The sequence below is a fragment of the Panulirus ornatus genome, chromosome 13, assembly GCF_036320965.1.
Source record: "Panulirus ornatus isolate Po-2019 chromosome 13, ASM3632096v1, whole genome shotgun sequence".
NCBI lineage: Eukaryota > Metazoa > Arthropoda > Malacostraca > Decapoda > Palinuridae > Panulirus > Panulirus ornatus.
Window position 1 is genome coordinate 42,574,373 of NC_092236.1, and position 9,273 is coordinate 42,583,645.

Here is a 9,273-nt window from a genome sequence, read left to right on the forward strand (position 1 = left end):
ATCACTATGATCTAATGAGAGTGACGAATCACACACATGATTTTAAACAAAATCTACGCACTTACTGTTGACATACATAAGTTTTTTTTTTTTTTTTTTTTTTCCATAGACGTTCCTGTGCAGAATACCATCTTCATCATCTCAGATGTTTACTACTACAAGATGATGTAAACTCTAGATGGCACATGTGCTTTTGACAACGCCTTAAACATTATTGATTGGTCACACAAGCTTGTATGGAGGAACACTGTGTGTTAAGAGAGTGCTAAGCCCGACGATGACGAATATCCTCACCAGGTGATGAGGCCTCTTCTTCTACCCAGTTATATAACATTATCCACCTTGCCAGTAAGCTTAACATAATGCCCTGTAGCCACAGTGATTGTCTCTGCACGAACGAACATGCAGGCCACCTTTAACACAAAGAGACGCTCATACACAAACGCTTATATAAACGCACACGTATGTGACCTACGAGTTTAAAACTCCCTCCTTGTACAGTACAAATGGCTCATTATACACACACACACACACACACACACACACACACACACACACACACACGTTGTGAGGGCGGACAGCTTCCAAAAGTCAAAAAGTTGTATGACTGTAGAAAATGCTCAAGAGATCGGATCTCACTCCTTCTCTGTACAATAAAGGTAGCTGTTTACATAAACTCACCCGCACGTAAGCCACACACGTAATCCAAACACACACACACATAATCAGTTATGCATATACACACACATAAATATAGACATGCTATATTACACAGCAGCTAACTCCATTATCATCATGGTGCCACTATTATTAACAGAAGTAAGAGTGAACCACAGGGAAGTGTCCTGAAATAGATGGTGAACTTAAACTCTTTCCATCTGCTATCTATACCTGTATGACCATTGTTGGTGTTGTTTGGATATGTACATGATGATGGGATTCATGGGAAAAGCAGATAACAGGAGAGCTGTTGGTCTATAGAAAGTTAAACTTCTAACCTACCTATTAGAAAGAAAATATATTTCATTAACATACCTGATTTCTTCAAAAGCAATATCTAGTGTTTTTTTCTTAATATGAATTATATCTACTTTTACTAGATCATGGGTAATTTGTTTCAGTCTTCATCTCTTCTCTAAGTGGAATAAATCTTTCCCATTCTTTACTTGAATCTTTTCAATGTGTTAGGTCGAGGTACCTGGCGTTCTCACAGCTGCGACTTATCTCCGTTATCCATCTTGTCGATGTTCGATTTCTTTTACCATTATTTCACGGACCTGTATAAGATAAACCTTTGACATTCAATTATCGAGTGTTTCCTATCATGGCTGATGTTGCAACCCTAGTATTAATCTGGATAGACCGGTCTTTTTTGACTGAAGGTTATTTTCGTTTTACTTTTTTATTCCTTTTCTTGTGTGTGTGTGTGTGTGTGTGTGTGTGTGTGTGTGTGTGTGTGTGATATTTGGTGACCGAAACTGCACGTTATATTCAAGATGTGACTTAACCAATGCACTGTATCAAGTGCATAACGTTTAAGCTTAGGCTTTGAATTTAGAACTTCTGACCATGTATCCCAACATTCTGGTTGCTTTGTTACTCACACTGACGCATTGTTTTGTACACTGAGATCATTACTGATGACTACCTCAAGATTCTCTTTGGCAGTATGTGATAAGGATTGACCACACATTGCATATTCGTACGTGTGATATAACTGTGAGGGGCAGAAGTGTTCCCAGGTTACGCCAGACGCCGCTTTACCTTCACTTCAGAACTCGTAATAAAAAAAAACTCAGACGGGGATCCGTCCAACTCATCAAACATATGCTTTTGTTTACGTACATAGATATATAGAACACAAAGATTAGACCAGATACTGGGCGTGTAGCATGATTCTTCTATGATTGTAGGATAAGATAACATCACGTGCCGATATGTAGACAGATTAATGTCAAGCGATTACTACTTGAATCTAGACACACAAAATGTTATTAGAAGTTATACACACGTGTAGTAACCTAAATAAATATGTTTGCATTAGACACAGTTATGACATAATCGCAAACAACGGAGACCAGGATATACCTATGTGTGAATATAATGTTCGCATTAGGGTTAAGACAACAGCGATCGATACGGAAATGCGAGACTGCAGGTTCAAACGACTTATGCTAACAGTCCCGTATTTATCGGAAATGCCTGAAGCCTTGAACGAATATAAAATATTCAAGCATAGAAACACTCACACACACACACACACACACCACACACATATATATATATATATATATATATATATATATATATATATATATATATATATATATATATATATATAATCCCTGGGGATAGGGGAGAAAGAATACTTCTCACGTATTCCCTGCGTGTCGTAGAAGGCGACTAAAAGGGAAGGGAGCGGGGGGCTGGAAATCCTCCCCTCTCGTTTTTTTTAATTTTCCAAAAGAAGGAGCAGAGAAGGGGGCCAAGTGAGGATATTCCTTCAAAGGCTCAGTCCTCTGTTCTTAACGCTACCTCGCTAACGCGGGAAATGGTGAATAGTATGAAAAAAAAAATATGTGTGTGTGTCATTTATTTTATTACACTTTGTCGCTGTCTCCCGCGTTAGCGAGGTAGCGCAAGGAAACAGACGAAAGAATGGGCCCTCCCACCCACATACCCATGTATATACAAACACACCCACACACGCACATATACATACATATACATTTCAAAGTATACATATATATACATACACAGACATATACATATATACATATGTACATAATTCATACTTGCTGCATTTATTAATTTCCGTCGCCACCCAGCCACACATGAAATGACAACCCCCTAGGAAAAGACAACAAAGGCCACAGTCGTTCATACTCAGTCTATAGCTGTCATGTATAATGCATCGAAACCACAGCTCCCTTTCCACATCCAGGCCTAACAAACTTTCCACGGTTTTCCCAGACGCTTCACATGCCCTGGTTCAATCCATTGACAGCACGTCGATCCCGGTATACCACATCGTTGCAATTCACTCTGTTCTTGCACGCCTTTCACTCTCGTGCATGTTCAGGCTCCGATCGCTCAAAATCTTTTTCACTCCATCCTCTTTGTCAATCTTTCCTCACTCATTCTCTCCATGTGACCAAACCATTTCAATACACCCTCTTCTGCTCTCTCAACCACACTCTTTTTATTCCCACACATCGCTCTTACCCTTTCATTACTTACTTGATCAAACCACCTCACACCACATATTGTCCTCAAACATCTCATTTCCAACACATCCACCCTCCTCCGCATAACCATATCTATAGCCCACGCCTCGCAACCATATAACATTGTTGGTACCACTGTTCCTTCAAACATACCCATTTTTGCTTTCCGCGATAATGTTCTCGCCTTCCACATATTCTTCAACACTCCCAGGACTTTCGCGCCCTCCCCCCACCCTGTGACTCACTTCCGCTTCCATGGTTCCATCCGCTGCCAAATCCCCTCCCAGTCATCTAAAACACTCCACTTCCTCTAGTTTTTCTCCATTCAAACCTACCTCCCAATTGACTTGTCCCTCAACCCTATAGTACCCAATAGCCTTGCTCTTATTCACATTTACTCTCAGCTAGCTTCTTTCACACACTTTACCAAACTCAGTCACCAACTTCTGCAGTTTCTCACATGAATCAGCTACCAACGCAGTATCATCAGCGGACAACAACTGACTCACTTCCCAAGCTCTCTCCTCCACAACAGACTGCATACTTTCCCCTCTCTCCAAAACTCTTTCATTTACCTACCTAACAACACCATCCATAAATAAATTAAACAACAATGGAGACATCACGCACCCCTGCCGCAAACCTACATTCACTGAGAACCAATAACTTTCCTAGCTTCCTACTCGTACACATGCCTTACATCCTCGATAAAAAGTTTTCACTGCTTCTAGCAACTTGCCTCCCACACCATATACTCTTAATATATTCCACAAAGCATCTCTATCAACTCTATCATATGCCTTCTCCAGATCCTTTAATGCTACATACAAATCCATTTGTTTTTCTAAGCATTTCTCAAATACATTCTTCAAAGCGAACACTTGATCCACACATCCTCTAACACTTCTGAAACCACCCTGCTCTTCCCCAGTCTGATGCTCTGTACATGCCTTCACCCTCTCAATCAATACCCTCCCATATAATTTCCCAGGAATACTCAACAAACTTATACCTCTGTAATTTGAACACCCACTTTTATCCCCTTTCCCTTTGTACAATGGCACTATGCATGCATTCCGCCAATCCTCAGGCACTTCACCATCAGCCATGCATACATTGAATATCCTCACCAACCAGTCAACAACACAGTCACCCTCTTTTTAAATAAATTCCACTGCAATACCATCCAAACCCGCTGCCTTGCCGGCTTTCATCTTCCGCAAAGCTTTCACTACCTCTTCTCTGTTTATCCCTAACCCTCTCACTTCGCACACCACCTCAACCAAAACACCCTATATCTGTCACTCTATCATTTAACACATTCAACAAATCTTAAGAATATTCACTCCATGTCCTCACATCACCACTACTTGTTATTACCTCTCCATTAGCCCTCTTCACCGAGGTTCCCATTTGCTCTCTTGCCTTATGCACTTTATTTACTTCCTTACAAAACATCTTTTGATTCAACCTAAGATTTAATAATACTCTCACCTTAACTCTCATTAGGACTCTTTTTCACCTCTTGCACCTTTCTCTTGACCTCCTGCCTGTTTCTTTTATTCATCTCCCAGTCATTTGCACTATTTCTCTGCAAAAATCGTCCAAATGCCTTTCTCTTCTCTTTCACTAATAATCTTACTTCTTCATCCCACCACTCACTACCCTTTCTAATCTGCCTACCTCCAATGCTTCTCTTGCCACAAGCATCTTTTGCGCAAGCCAACAATCCTTCCCTAAATACATCCCATTCCTCCCCCACTCCCTTGACGTTCTTTACTCTTACCTTTTTCCATCATGCACTCAGACTCTCCTGGTACTTCCTCACACAAGTGTCCTTCCCAAGCTCACTTATTCTCACCACTCTCTTCAACCCAACATTTTCGCTTCCTTTTTGAAAACCTCTACAATTCTTAACCTTCGCCTCCAGAAGATAATGATCAGACATCCCTCCAGTTGCACCTCTCAGCACATAAACATCCAAAAACCTCTCTTTCACGTGCCTATCAATTAACACGGGTCCAATAACGCTTTCTGGCGTATAATGAATACAAAAACAAATACAAATATGTGAATATATATATATATATATATATATATATATATATATATATATATATATATATATATATATATATATATATACTTATATATATATATATATATATATATATATATATATATATATATATATATATATATATATATATATATATATATATATATATATATATATATATTTTCTTTTTTTTTTTTTCAAACTATTCGCCATTTCCCGCGTTAGCGAGGTAGCGTTAAGAACAGAGGACTGGGCCATTGAGGGAATATCCCCACCTGGCCCCCTTCTCTGTTCCTTCTTTTGGAAAAAAAAAAAAAAAATTGAGAGGGGAGGATTTCCAGCCCCCCGCTCTCTTCCCTTTTAGTCGCCTTCTACGACACGCAGGGAATACGTGGGAAGTATTCTTTCTCCCCTATCCCAAGGGATATATATATATATATATATATATATATATATATATATATATATATATATATATATATATATATATATATATATATATATATATATATATATATATATGGTGTGGGAGGAAAGTTGTTAGAAGCAGTGAAAAGTTTTTATCGAGGATGTAAGGCATGTGTACGTGTAGGAAGAGAGGAAAGTGATTGGTTCTCAGTGAATGTAGGTTTGCGGCAGGGGTGTGTGATGTCTCCATGGTTGTTTAATTTGTTTATGGATGGGGTTGTTAGGGAGGTAAATGCAAGAGTTTTGGAAAGAGGGGCAAGTATGAAGTCAGTTGGGGATGAGAGAGCTTGGGAAGTGAGTCAGTTGTTGTTCGCTGATGATACAGCGCTGGTGGCTGATTCATGTGAGAAACTGCAGAAGCTGGTGACTGAACTTGGTAAAGTGTGTGAAGAAGAAAGTTAAGAGTAAATGTGAATAAGAGCAAGGTTATTAGGTACAGTAGGGTTGAGGGTCAAGTCAATTGGGAGGTAAGTTTGAATGGATAAAAACTGGAGGAAGTAAAGTGTTTTAGATAACTGGGAGTGGATCTGGCAGCGGATGGAACCATGGAAGCGGAAGTGAATCATAGGGTGGGGGAGGGGCGAAAATCCTGGGAGCCTTGAAGAATGTGTGGAAGTCGAGAACATTATCTCGGAAAGCAAAAATGGGTATGCTTGAAGGAATAGTGGTTCCAACAATGTTGTATGGTTGCGAGGCGTGGGCTATGGATAGAGTTGTGCGCAGGATGGTGGATGTGCTGGAAATGAGATGTTTGAGGACAATGTGTGGTGTGAGGTGGTTTGATCGAGTAAGTAACGTAAGGGTAAGAGAGATGTGTGGAAATAAAAAGAGCGTGGTTGAGAGAGCAGAAGAGGGTGTTTTGAAATGGTTTGGGCACATGGAGAGAATGAGTGAGGAAAGATTGACCAAGAGGATGTATGTGTCGGAGGTGGAGGGAACGAGGAGAAGTGGGAGACCAAATTGGAGGTGGAAAGATGGAGTGAAAAAGATTTTGAGTAATCGGGGCCTGAACATGCAGGAGGGTGAAAGGAGGGCAAGGAATAGAGTGAACTGGATCGATGTGGTATACCGGGGTTGACGTGCTGTCAGTGGATTGAATCAGGGCATATGAAGCGTCTGGGGTAAACCATGGAAAATTGTGTGAGGCCAGGATGTGGAAAGGGAGCTGTGGTTTCGGGCATTATTGCATGACAGCTAGAGACTGAGTGTAAAAGAATGGGGCCCTTTGTTGTCTTTTCCTAGCGCTACCTCGCACACATGAGGGGGGAGGGTGATGGTATTCCATGTGTGGCGAGGTGGCGATGGGAATGAATAAAGGCAGACAGTGTGAATTGTGTGTATGGGTATATATGTATGTGTCTGTGTGTATATATGTATGTGTACATTGAGATGTATAGGTATGTATATTTGCGTGTGTGGACGTGTATGTATATACATGTGTATGGGGGTGGGTTGGGCCATTTCTTTCGTCTGTTTCCTTGCGCTACCTCGCAAACGCGGGAGACAGCGACAAAGTATAAAAAAAAAAAAAAAAATATATATATATATATATATATATATATATATATATATATATATATACATATATATATATATATATATATATATATATATATATATATATATATATATATATATATATATATATATGTATATATATATATATATATATATATATATATATATATATATATATATATATATATATATATATATATATAAATCTCTTTTCGTCAACAATCACTTGGGTCGTGATATTTATTTTCCCCAAACCAGCGTCTCCCTGGCACCACTTTTCATTTTCAACCGCGTGTTCTTCTCTTTCTCTCTCTCTCTCTCTCTCTCTCTCTCTCTCTCTCTCTCTCTCTCTCTCTCTCTCTCTCACTGCCACAGAGTTGCACTGACCAGGGAATGTGTGGAATGGCGGCCACTGTGGCATGCTACCAGTTATTGGACTGTCGAAAGTGAAATATCGTCGCCTTTGAACTGTGGGATTAATTACTGTCCTGTGAGCCTCTGACCCCGTGATATCCCTTTAATGCACTCGACCCTCTGGCTGCGACGCGTGTCATCCCTGCATGCAGCCTTCATGCCGTCATGCAGAGGATTTCGGAGAGGGGGGAATAGAAAAAGAAAAATGAAAAGGAGGAAATGGCTGAAAAAAGGCGAACTCTAGAGAGTGAAACTGTTGATTGATAGGGAATTCTTTTTAAGGGTATTATTGCGCATCGTTATGCCAGTCACTTTGATGCTGAGAGCTTACAACAAATCTAATTTACTGGACTGTGATGGGCGTTGTAGAGTTCCCATACGGAGATACTGGTTGTTTTGGTGATGGCTGCCTCTGGTGCTGGTGGGCGTTACCATGGTGATGGTGGCGACCTGTTGGTATGGCTTTTGTTGCTGTTGGTAACGGTCTTCGAGGTGACGCTGGCAACCTCTCCTCTGCCATCACGATCGCCTTCGTGATAATGTTTTACTAATGTCCACTCGTTATGCCAGTCGTCTGGTTAACACTGGTTGTCCTGGTGGTTGTCATGATCATATATGGTGGTTTTGATTGTCGTAAAGATATGATGATCACAATTGTATCCCCATGTTTTCTTTGTTATTTTCTTGGTCACTATTGTAAGTAATGTCGTGGCAATGGTAGGTAGTGATGTTTGGCCTTTAGGAGCCTCATAATTTGGCTCAGCTCATGAAGAGGAGAGGAGCAGTGTCGATTTCCTGAAGGGCTACACGTATAACACGAGTATATGTGGTCTTGAAATTATCCTTGACACCTGGAGAAGGTGTCATAAGTTGACTGGTGGCTGTAGATTCAGGTTGACTGCTTTGATAACCCTGAGCAGATCTAACCAACCAACTTTCTTAGTGGTTCAACATCCACTTTATGTGGCTGAAATGAACCGAATCTTTCAGATTTGAACTATGGCATTTCCGGTGACTAGTGCAAATAGTGTTCCATTTGCCTGCTTTTCCCTTGTTAGACAGCTAAACCCTGTGTTTTGGAGCTTTATGCTCAAGGTTGAAAGTCATAAGACGCAGAGTCCCAGCAAGGTACTCAGGTGTCTGTGATCTTTAAGTCCAGTGCCACTGTTAACATCCAGACTCTTCAACCTACCACCGCGCTGCTTCAACCCCAGTAACGATGGAAGTGATGATGATCTGCTTCAGGATGGAGATGAGAAGACGACCTGCTGTACCGCACACCACCTACACGACCCACAGGGTGTGTTGTTATCCACGACGCCAATAAGGTTACTGATATCGAAAGCTTTAAGAGTGGTGCTCTTCATCCACGCAGCACACGTACCCACTAACATATTAGTAACTACAAAATGAGCTTACCCACCTTCCATCCCGTAATGCGTTCTCTCTCGTTCAACGATCAACAGAGACTATAGGATTGCTCTTGATCACCTCTCATCCCAGGAGCTTCCGATGCCAACGGTGGAAACAAGTGTCCAAAACTAGCAAGTCCAAGAGAGTATGCTGCAGTGTGTTGCTCTGGCTCTC